Raw genomic sequence first — 12,116 nt, forward strand, 5'->3', positions numbered from 1 at the left:
CATAATTCATTTCCAACACAACTAACAACCAATAATCATCTTAGCTGATAAACTGACATTTTCTGCAGCCTGTCAACAAAAGCTACATGGGCGGTTTTAACGGCATACAATTCAGTTCCAAAACACCAAGGTCACCAAATTTTAACAGTCAGTCTTATACAAATGCACACAAAACAACACCAAGTGCAATGCCTAATTAATAGTTATCATCAGTCGACAATTCATGCCTTTTTTAGATAATGACACAAACTATTTCATTCTAGTTAATGAAACAAAATGTATTTGCCCTGTAGTAAACTATATGCTTTTCTTTAAATGTAAAGAAAGACTAAATGTACAGTATTAAAACACTGCTCTTTAATTCACTGTTATTTCTTTTTTTCTCACACTCGTAATGTGTGTCACAGGCAAACGTGAAACCCAGTTTATATCATGACCCGTTTTACATCACTAATTATGCCTGCACTACAATCATGATATAAAGCAGGTTTATCTGTGTAGGCTCATTGAGTAAAAATTTGAAAAAAATTATGACATTGTTGTATTCAACAATAATAAAAGTCGCTTTGTATGATACAAATCTTGCAAAACATTACTGAAATATGACCGCATAAAGCAAGAAATTAATTTCTGCAGCGGCACACTGAAAAGTGATGTATTCATCCTGTAGTTGTTTTAAAAGTATTTGTGGTGTAATATTTGTTGTTGAACATTAATTTAAAGATTTGTTATGATATAGGCTTGTCCAAAATTAGTATTTGAATTTGCAAGAGCATCTTGTGTGGCTATTTATGGTAACAAAGTTTTGAAGAAGCCTGTTGTTGTCTTCTTTTATATCAGGCAGTGTTGGATTACTAGGAAAGGAAGTAAATGAGATATGATTAATTGAGACTGATTTTTTTCTTTCTTTATTTAAGTTTTAACTGGAAACCAGGAATGCTCTACACTGAAGGTACTTAGTTGCAATAGTGTACGTTAGGAATACATTTGTGGAGATGGTCAGGTCGGGTCCAGTATGCAAATATTTCAAAGGTCTCGGGCTCAGGTCGGGTTCGGATTTGTTTAGTTGGGTTGAGTTCGGATCAGGTGTTAAATTGAGGCCCGAGCGGACCTCTACTGTACTGGATGATTACAAAGGTACAAATATGCACCCCATGACCACAGTTAGGTAAAAAAGTTCAAATAAATAATTAAATCTAAAAATAATCCTAATAAAGCTAGTAAGGCATAATAAAGCCCTGGATAGCACTCCTTAAAGAGTAAGTAGTTCAGAAAAACACAGTGTTACACGTCCCCACTTGTTGCTACAACTTTTTAAATAACGTACCTGTAATTTTTCTTTTCACTGTTAAAATCCTAACTTCTAACTATTTCTGTTTCAAAGCTCTTTTCAAAATGTTCTAAATCAGGAAAAAAAAAAAACATAACAACAAGTGCTCCGGCTTTTCTGTTTTGCACCACATCATGGATCGTTATTGAATTGTTGCCTGTTTGACAATGAGGGCAGTAATCCTTACACTATCAGCCATTTTGAAAAGAGCTTTGAAACAGACTTTAAAGTTAAAAGTGTAAAAAGCTGTCAGGATGTTAACAATGAAAATCAATATTTAATAACAGTTGTAGCAACACGTGGAGACGTGTAACGCTATATTTTTTGGAACACCTCTTACTTATTAAGAAGGCACAGAGGTCAACCAGATTTCATGGAGTTAGCTGAGGGCCAGTCAATAATTAAATTTCAACCTAGAGAAAAGACAAAGTTACTTTAGATTTAGCAGAGAAATTACAAGAGAGGAAATGTTCGGAACAGATGGTACACAGAGAGCTATGAATTTGTAGAATATTTTACCAGGTAAAATAGTCACACAAAAAACAAACCACTAGAATCAGCCTGTAACAGGGAGAGATCTGTGCTGACTCTGCTGGCGTGTTCACGGGCTGCAGGAAGAGGGCGGCAGTCGCCCAACAACCGCCTGTGAGTCATGGCAGTGACACGGGGAGGTGGGAAAGTGTGAGTGTGGACTTTCCCCCTCTCTGAATGGCCGAGAGGCGGGTCTTGGGTGATTGTCGGTCCTATAAAATAACGCTCTGTTGTTTCCTCAGGTCTGCCCACTTAGACGCGCTAAGGGTGCGGACACTTTGATTCAGGACCGGGAATCAGCGAGACAGAGAGAGCGGGGAACCCTTGGGCAGACCCCGGCGTATTGTGAAAGAGCAGGCGAGATAGCCGAGAGAGTAGGACGGTGATCCGGGTCGTGCGGGTAGCGGCGACCGGGATAACGCTGCCGAGTGCAGCACCTTTTATTTGTAGTTTTATTACTGTTTTATTTTCCCTTGTTCTTTTCGCCTTCTGTTTTCATTATTATTTCTTTGAGCACCTGCGAGTGCATTTGCAGGTCGTGTACCAGCTGTGGTATTTCCGTGGTGCTGTCTATCATCGTTGATAGGCAGCCCACGGTCAACAGTGCCCTCTACCGGAGAGAAAAAAATACAAGGAAAGGAAAAGAGCCGGCCTGAAATAAAACTGGGCACCTGTGTGGTGTTTCCCAAATACACCTGTCTGTCTCCTTGTCAGTGAATTACCCACACCCCTTCCACACAGCCCTATGAATTGAATGACATGGGTGAGGAAATCCTTTTCACTATCAGTGCACTAGAGCGGACATTTTGAAAAGAGCTTTGAAACAGACTTTAAAGTTTGAAGTGTAAAAAGTTGTCAGGATTTTAACAACGAAAATAAAAATTACAGGGACGTTATTTAAACAGTTGTAACAACACCCAGGGATGTGTAACGCTGTATTTTTTGGTAAATCTCTTTTTAAAAAGCTGGCACTTTCTGCTAACTAAGAGAGTTGGTAATTGAATTCCATCTCTTTCTTCTCAAACCACAAAAACACTGAGAAAATCCCTTACGGATCTCATGCATCATTTCGTGGATTAGAAGATTACATTTTGGCCTTCTGCTTGAAGTAGCTGGGCTGAACCACTCATTAATTTTAATAGCTGTTTTGGTATCAGCACTGCTAATGAATGCTTGCCGAATCAATTAACTCCCCGAAATACCTTCATTCGTTAGAAGTCATAATATTAATGACCTAAATAATGTGGAAGATGAATATTTTTTAAAAGAGGGTGCTAATAAACTGGAGTCGATTTTTTGTCAACTAAATTATAAAAATCAAAGAATGCTCCCCCTCTGTACTGTAAGAAGCTACGAAAGTGAGTGTGGAGTTTGGTAATGCTGGCTTGGGGAGAAAAGGCTTTTGTATTTTTTGTATTTTATTTTTTTATAAATATAAAATGTAATGGTGCTGTGTATTAAGTTATTTTGTGGACCTTGGTTCCTGAGAATCGCTGTACCTAAATGGCACAGATCTACTAACATTTACATCCTGTCTAATTCCAAGTTTTAACTCAGGCTTTATGTTGTAATTATAAAGTCTGCTTTGATGGATGCAATAATATTTTGTTTGCATTAAACTTTTCTAGACTGCTTTTAAAGAGCCAAAGAATCAATGCTTCCTCCTGTGGCCCTGCTGGTGCTCTGATTAAATGTCAGCTGTGGGTACAGAAAAACATCTGCTTTGCAGCAGGGCAGAGCATTTCTCTGCATCCAAACAAGAAAATGTAAGAACGAGAGGACGGCATTAAACCCATCAGTGTTCGTCTGGTTCCAACGAGCTGGTTAATTTAAAACTTCGGCATCAAGCATCAACAACATGGCTAGCTAACCCATTCCATATCCTAACCACTCTGTGTAAAGAAGTGTCACTTACCCTCTGTCCTCAAGTCAGTCTCCACTTAATTTCTATGTCCTCTTTCCTTGCCTATTTATGTAGATTTCAAGATTTCAATCAAGTCCCTCCTTATCCTTCTTTTTTTATAGACTAAATAGATTCAGTTCCATATCTTCATAACTCATTCATTTAAGCCCTGGTTCTTGTTTCTTCAGTGTTTAAAGTATTAGCTAAAGATAATACTTTGCGGTCCTATGTCGGACCAGGTCCGACATTACAATTTTCCCTTTCCGGTCCAATGTTGGACACCAATAGGAGCCGAGAGAAGCCAGAAAAAAAGGGGTCAGATCTGAGCATTACACATAGTCCCTGCACCACAGACATAATGCTACTTCCGCATCCAGGGCTCAAAGAATGTCACAGACATTTGTCAAGCTTTTTGAGATGTTAGCGCTAGTAATAAAATAATGACTTGGATCACACTATTGAGGAGTTTGGTGATAAAAGGAGTGATCAGGTGATGATTTATCAGTACGCACGACTATGAAAAGGTATGTGATAAATACAGCGAACAAGGGGTGGGGTGGGGGGCGGGGCTGGAGATGCAGTACTGAGTGTCCTGTTGATATGCAGTGCCTTTTAAACCGGTTTTACTTTGAATAAAATTACTTTTAAACAGCGCCTGTAAAATAAACAGCGCATTTGAAAATAAACTGGACCTGACATGCCTGACAAGTGTTGAATAAATGGACCGCAAAGGGTTAAATGTGTCAACTGCTTTTAAGATTTTAAAGATGCTTCCACTTGCTTTGACTAACTTTTTAATAAAAACTGAAATCATCAGATTTGTTTCTGTTAACATATCTCAAATAATGGAAGTCTCCCTACAACCCTTTACTACAAAAAAGCTTTCCCATGATTAGGCTGTACTATGAATTTACCATTGTTAACCATGGTTTACCATACCACTGTAGGCTTACCTATACTTTGCCATGCTTTACTACACTTTGCTATGCTTTTACTAAGGTAAACTTTTATAAGGGAAACATGTTGATGTCCACTATGTAAATACTTACAAAAACAACATTTTTTTTATAAAGATGACAATGCAAGCTGTTCCCGGTTTAGTGTGATAAAGCAGTGACGTGTACAAGAGCAGTGGGAACAAACTTAGCTGTAAGGCAGTGGTTATCAACACTGTGCCCAAGGCTACACCTGTACGGATTTGTCTTTCACCATGTTCAATTAGCATTTTAGAAAGCTATTTTTCTTTTTGTACTATTTTTCAGGTTAATTACCCTTTCACATTCACAGAAAGTGTAACCCCTGCATGATAACCAATTCAAGGCCCAACCTCAATGTACAAATCAAATCACTTTGTGGTTTGGCACAAGTTTATTTTAAGTACTATACATGAAGGATTATTAACCATCTTGGAGCAGAAATCAGTCAACATGTTTATGTTTCTAATCTCAAGTTTCTGTTTTTTTCATCACACTCATTCTATCCTCTCTCTTTACATCTTGATTAGTCCAAGGGCTTTTATAAAATCACCCTACATGTTTATTTCCATTGGCATGAAATACATTTGCTATTTCCCTTTTTTTAGATGATTTCCTTTTGGTTTGGAATTTGTCATCAGTTGAATTAGTCTGACCATATTCCTGACTTACTAGTGTACCTTTGCATGATTGCTAGTTGGTTTTATTCCACTTTAACCCTGTTTTTAAATGTCACCAGACCAATGCCAGGTGGATTTACAGATAAGGCCAAAAGTTTTACCTCACCCTACAGAATGAACTAATTTTACTTCATAAAGTCGAATGAAACCTGCTGAATAATGTTATGCTAACATAGTGATTTATATACAGCTTTGCAGTTTTCCATATATTTAATGATAAACTGACAAAAATTAAAAAATGTGACATTTTAAAATCTAACATGAAACACTATACTACTATTATGTGTTCTGGTAGACCTTTGCAATATCACTTTGTTCCTTTGATTACACAACGTTAAATAAAAGATCTAAATTATGTTCATACACTTCTTTTTTTTAATTATGTCTTTATTCTAAATTTCTAGGTGATGCAAAACTTTTGGCCCTAACACAACACAAGATTTGTTTTTACAGTGAAAGAGGAGCACCTAGTGGCTAAGATGCACCACTACATTCACTTATTGCAGCAATGTGGTTACTGTAGTTTAACCTACACAGGCAAAGTAAACCTGCAATCATGTCATGCATGCTCTGTTGATTTCCAAAGACATCCAACACCCTTTCCAGGAAATATGTTTTTTTAATTTCTCTATGTTTTACTGTCTTGCTTTGGCACTATGTACCCAAAGTGGCTGATGTCAAAGGAATTTGCTCTCAATTAACATCAAGGAGAGATGTAGACTCTGTTAAGACCGGTCTCTATGGCAACAGTTATTTTTTAATTTCTCCTGCAATGTCACAGACTACGCACATGTGTCTGGAAACTACTAGTGTCAGGGGGCTCAGGGTTTCAGTTTCAATGCCCCTAATTAGTTTCATCTAACAAAGCAATGAGCCAAGCTGGCTAATTTATAACTGCATGCACTGCTTTCTGAAAATGTATTAGTGCACTGTGCCACTTCCTGTGGACAGCTGATCTTTAGCCGAAGTTTTATAGACTTTTAAAATGGTCTGGCAAGTTCCCTATCAATTGCTCCAGTAAGCATATTGCATTTATTGAAAACATACAGAATTCCAGTTGAAGACATGAAGTATTTTTCCCACTTCCGCTTTACTCGCAGGACGGGGTAAGGAAGAGTATGGCGAAACCTTTTTAACATTTTTAAATACCCTTCTTTAAGTGCATACCTGGCATATATACTGTGCATACCCTGCACTGTACAACTTTTCTGGATTGTCAGAGATTGCCTTGAATAACCGTTGCTAACCAACAAACAGTTATTGTATTGACACAGCTGAAAATAACAGAAGTCTTGGTACAACACAATATATGTCTCCTCAACTCATCAACTACTTCCCGATCCGAAAGACTAGACATCAAGAGGCAAGCTCACAGTAATTCTGATTTGCCCATATGGATAGAGAATATTTTAAAACCCTCAAGCCTCAAACACATAAAAGAGCTGCAAACAACATCACTATTGTGCAAAGAGCCTAAAGTCAGCTATCAGCTTTCCAAAATTGTAATATTGTACACAAAACATCAACCAAAAAAAAAAGGGCCTGTACCCTTGTTCTTCCCTGGATACCACACAGCTTACAGAATGCTGTCTGAAGGGCATTCTCTGTTCCTAATCCGAGGCTGTCCCATTAACGTGCCAGGTTAACTCATATTTTCCAAGGAAGGATCCAGGATTACAGAAATAAAACAGACCCTGGCATATACATATTCCAATTTGAGTCTCAAATTGATATCCAGAATTTAATGAATGTTTATAAAATATACATAGGAATAGTTTATACAGGTGTCCAAAAACCTAATCCTTTCATGTTACTTTAATGTGGCATTGCAAAAATACCAAATGAAATAGAATTACCTAATCCTAATGTTATTGATTGGTCTAATTAAGAGGGTTTTTTTTTTTTTTTTTTTTTAATGATAGGTGTTGCCGTTCATGTTACAGCTGCTACGCTTAAAACACTGAATTGCACAAGCTGTGCTTTATATTGTGGGATCCAAGATTTGCAAGTGTACGTTTGTGTGTGTGACAAAGTGCCCACCCCTGTGTCTATTTTTCTGTTATATGTTGTGTGTGGTGTGTTAAATGTAGGTGTATAGGCATTGGTACACAGGATATAAACGGGTCTTTATTTCACGTGTGTTTAAAAATGTATAATTGTATTTAGGCACGAGATTGTACATCACTTCACGTCCATTTAAAGTAGTTAATATGTGAGCACGAGGTTGCACATAATTAATTCACATGCTGGGACTCAAGATGGAAAAAGTATACAATTGCACATGGGGTAAAATATTTCCTGCAAATCTGGAATATATGTAAAAAAATAATTTCCTATTAACCCTAAATATACAGTTATTCTACATACAGTTGTGTCACATACAGTGGTACACTTGGGTTGGGCGAACACAAAAAGGATTTTAATTGCAATTTGTAATTGTTTGCTTGATTAAATAAACCAGTCGTTCTGTAAATCAAGTTGTGGTAGTGTTACCGAACTGTTAAACGTTTCTAAAGACAGTCTGTGGGGATAGTTTTTGCAACAAAGCAGTACTGATGGGTACGGTCTGTACTTTTGTGTCACGTTAATGTTTATGCATTGATTTAAGGGAGGGGTACAGGTGTAATTAAGTGCACTTTGTTCCAAAAAGAATGTGTCACAAGCCAAAAGTTCATAATGTATGGCTGTAAGACACACTGCCTTGATTGCACATTGTTATAACTGTATATACAAACTGCAGGAAACTGAACTGTACCTCAGTAAGCACAACATGAAACTTGTATAATGATGCAAACTGCTGATGCAATAATGAAAAATAACAAACTTGGGTGGTTGATGTTTAGTTTAGTTTAACGTTAAGGGAATAGGTCAACACTGAAGCCGTTCCACTCCAAGATATAGTACTCTTAAAGGCAACGATCATTTTGGGAGGCCAGAAGCTACTAGCATTTTAAAAATCAGCAACTCTTTCGAAATCTGAATCAGTGTGACAAAGTGAAACAGTGCACAGCCATGGAAATGTATGAAACGCCTGGAACGCAGAACTATAACCAAGAAGCTATAAATAATCTATTCATTACCAGGATGGAGAACTCCTCGGCCAGCTACTTGAGCATGGCTGCCTCCTGAGACAGCAGACTGCTCCTCTTGCTGAGGTTGCCAGGGATACTTGCGTCAAACTCCTTGCACACAACTGAGGCGATGGAGTCGATGATTACTAGCCCTGCCTTCTTTGAGATGATCTCCTCCTCCAAGCCCCCTAACCTGGAAGAGAAGGCAGGGACCCACTTAATGTTCCCCCATTTCAGTATGTGATTCTTTACTGGTTCACAGCAAATGCCAGTATAAACAGTATAAAAACAGTATAAAACAACATGCCACCACAGGGGGGCCTTCATCCCCACTGGACTTGGGTCTACACTCAGTCTACGCTGAGATGTTCCACACATGCATTGAGATTCCCTGGAATTCTGGAATCTGAACTTGCATAGGTATGAGATGAATTACTGTAGCTGTGCTTGTTAGTTTGAGGTCTGAATTTTATTGAACTGGATCTGGTCTATTACGGATTAAGTTTAGAAATATAGCTCCCAACTCCAAAGGTTAATGAATGATACAAAATCTGAACTTAACCCCTAGATGAGTTACAGCAAAATATGATTTGAACCTCAAGGATTCATGACGCTGGACTGAAAATATTGTACACTTTACGTGTCATCCATAAGTATGCGAACACAAATTACACACTGTCTTCCACTTTCCAACACTGGGTTCTTTTGACTGAAGTTGTGGGTGATCATATTGAATTTGCTGAAGGAAATGGTCTGCGTTCACCTATTTATGGAATACACTGTATAAAGACTAGAAAAATATAAACAACATTATATTAAATCAAGTCGTTTGTTAATTTTTTTTAACCTGACTGAGAAGAGATTCCTGATGTTGACCTGTGGAACAAAGGGGTATTGAAGAGTTTGGTAATCAGTTAGGGTAGGGAGGAGTTTTAATGGCCTCTATTGGGATTTAGCAAGGGAAGCTCTTCTTTGGGAGTGATACAGTTGTTTTAGTGTTTATGGAGGAAATAAAACCTTGATTCAACCCAGTGACACCTCCTCCAGGTATTGGGGCATTGCTTAAGCTCTGGTTTTAATAGAAGAGTGCCTTAAACTGAATACCACAACTTCCTGCAACAATATGATTTTCCATAAAGGTACTCTAGCTTGCAAGCAGGCTCGACCTTGTTTATCTTTTCAGAACTGGCTAAGGTGGTATGGCTGAAAACAACAAAGACACAGTCTAATTTTTTACAGGCTCATATTAATATATCAGATGACATTTAGAAAGTCAATGTTTTAATCCTTAAATTTTAACACAATCTGGCAGGTCAATTCACAGAATAAGTGAATCTTTTGCGCCATTTCAACTACTCTCCCTTGTAGACTGAAGTACTTTGGAAATGGTGTGTGGTAAGGTTGCTAAAACACGCAGCATCCTACAGAACCGGCTCTTCCCACAACCAGAGGGTCTCATAGCCTGTAACAGAGAAAATCAAGAGGTCACACCTCTTACTGGCAGCGTACAGGGAAAGGTAAATGAGATTATGGAAAAAGCACACCGTAGACCATTGTACGTACCACGTAAAAAACGAATTGTAGAGCAGAAACAACCGCAACTAATCAGGACATGATAAGGTACATAAATATCTACAAATGTATGTTACTCAATCAGGTTGTTTTTTTTATTGTTTTATAGTCAGTGTGCAACTGAAAAGAGTTGGTCTATTTTTTATGTAAATTATGGTCAAGAATATATATATATATATATATATATATATATATATATATATATATATAAAAAATATATTACATACAATCTAGCTACATTTTTAAATGTATGACATACACAATGTTTGAAAAAAAAGACAATTTGATGCAGTATATTAATAAATACAGTGGAGGGAGCACCTTCACAAGTAACATGGAGGGAGCATTGGTGCTTCATTTTTACTGCCAATGTGTATAAACAGCAATGTTCACATTGTTTGTTTAAGAACATGAGCAAATTAAAAGGTGGAGGCCATAGCTTCGCAACCATAGCAGCAATAGCGCAAAACAGAGCAACACAGAAAATGGAACCTGAAAGTACAGAAGTGGAGGGAAATACATTTCAAACCTTACAACATGTTTAATTTGACAGACCAGTTGTGTGCCAGTGTGATTAAACATGGACACAAACTGGTCTTTCCATGTTTTTAGAGAAGACAGAAACAAACCCTGGCACTGGCAATTAGACAGGACTGTGAGTCTGTATTAGTGAAAGCAGCAGCCTGAGTCACTCCTTTACCTCAGTGAGAATTCCACTGGCCAGCCTGCCCTGAAGCACCACATCCAACCCCCGTAGTGAGGTGGGGAAAAAAGCATGGGACCACCTGTCCCTTAGCTGTAAGGCCTGGGAGGGGAGAAATACCGAATATTAAGCATCGTTCCACACCACAAGCTCGAACAGGCAAACTGCAAATTATTGTTAGACCAAGGCATTAGTGTAGTAAATATGGGCTACACTTGCTTTCTCTCATTATTTGAGTCTTTATATCTGCAATCTTCCTGCACAGTTCAATGTAAATATTGCTGCTGCAGCCTAATATTGAGTCCCCTGGACACCTTTGTCAAAAAAGAGGTTACATCTCAAGTGATTTCATTAAATACATACCAAGCACAAAGCTATAGTAACCATTTTTAAATAGCTGAACAAAGAAAATGCTCGCCACTGGTATGAAATTTTGTATTCAAGGTGAAGTCCTTGCACTACCAATAGGTCACTGTAGATACAACTTGTTGTAACCCTTACTGGTTGCATCCTAGTTCATATTGTATTTTAGTAGTTTTATTTGTACTTACTATAAACTAAACTGTTTTTAAATATGAATCTTTCATTGTAACACTGTACTGCACTGTAATACCAGTAAGTCGCCTTTGATAAAGACATCTGCCAAATAAATAAACATAATAATAATAATAATAATAATAATAATAATAATAATAATAATAATAATAATAATTCATTGAGGACCTGGTTACATACGGAAAGTTTTTTTTTTTTTTTAATTTGCCCATATGGATCCTTCCAATAACAGCATAAGATTATAAAAGTTTACTGGAGGTCACTGGAAGATTGAAGATTAACGGGTGACCACCGTTCCTGTTGACAAGCCAACTGCCTTTTTTGCCTGACCAGCATAAGCAATGGATGTTACCAAGTTACTGAACCTTGCCTCTGCTCAGGGAATGTCTGAGCCGGGGTCACTGAGGCGCACTGAAGAGCTAGCCTAAGCCCAAGATTTGTTGTGTAATAAAGCCGATAACAATCAAACTGGCTAAATCCAGAAAATGGTTAAATCCGTGCTTATAAAATTAACGGTAAGACAGTTATTAATTGAATTAAAAGTTACTACAATCACAATTGCATCGTCTTATCAAGTGTTGGTAAACGGCATAATGTATGTTCTCTTATCTGAAAAGCATTTTATTGGTAATATTGCTCCAGCAAACCTGCCACATGTTGTACCCTCCACAGTACTACAACCAGTGCTACCATCACCTGCACTAGCACTGCATTACACTGTGCGTAGATGAGGCAGGCAACAATATGCTGTCACTCTAGCGTATGCATGCTGTGTAGAAAATAAAACAGTAGTAAAA

The 12,116-nt window shown here is 37.7% G+C and overlaps 1 pseudogene; it reads right to left on the bottom strand.

Moving 5' to 3' along the window:
* The window catches only part of LOC121324446, a 179,936-nt pseudogene that overhangs the window by 167,386 nt on the left and 434 nt on the right, over positions 1–12,116 (bottom strand).

This window comes from Polyodon spathula, chromosome 12, assembly GCF_017654505.1.
Source record: "Polyodon spathula isolate WHYD16114869_AA chromosome 12, ASM1765450v1, whole genome shotgun sequence".
NCBI classification, from domain to species: domain Eukaryota; kingdom Metazoa; phylum Chordata; class Actinopteri; order Acipenseriformes; family Polyodontidae; genus Polyodon; species Polyodon spathula.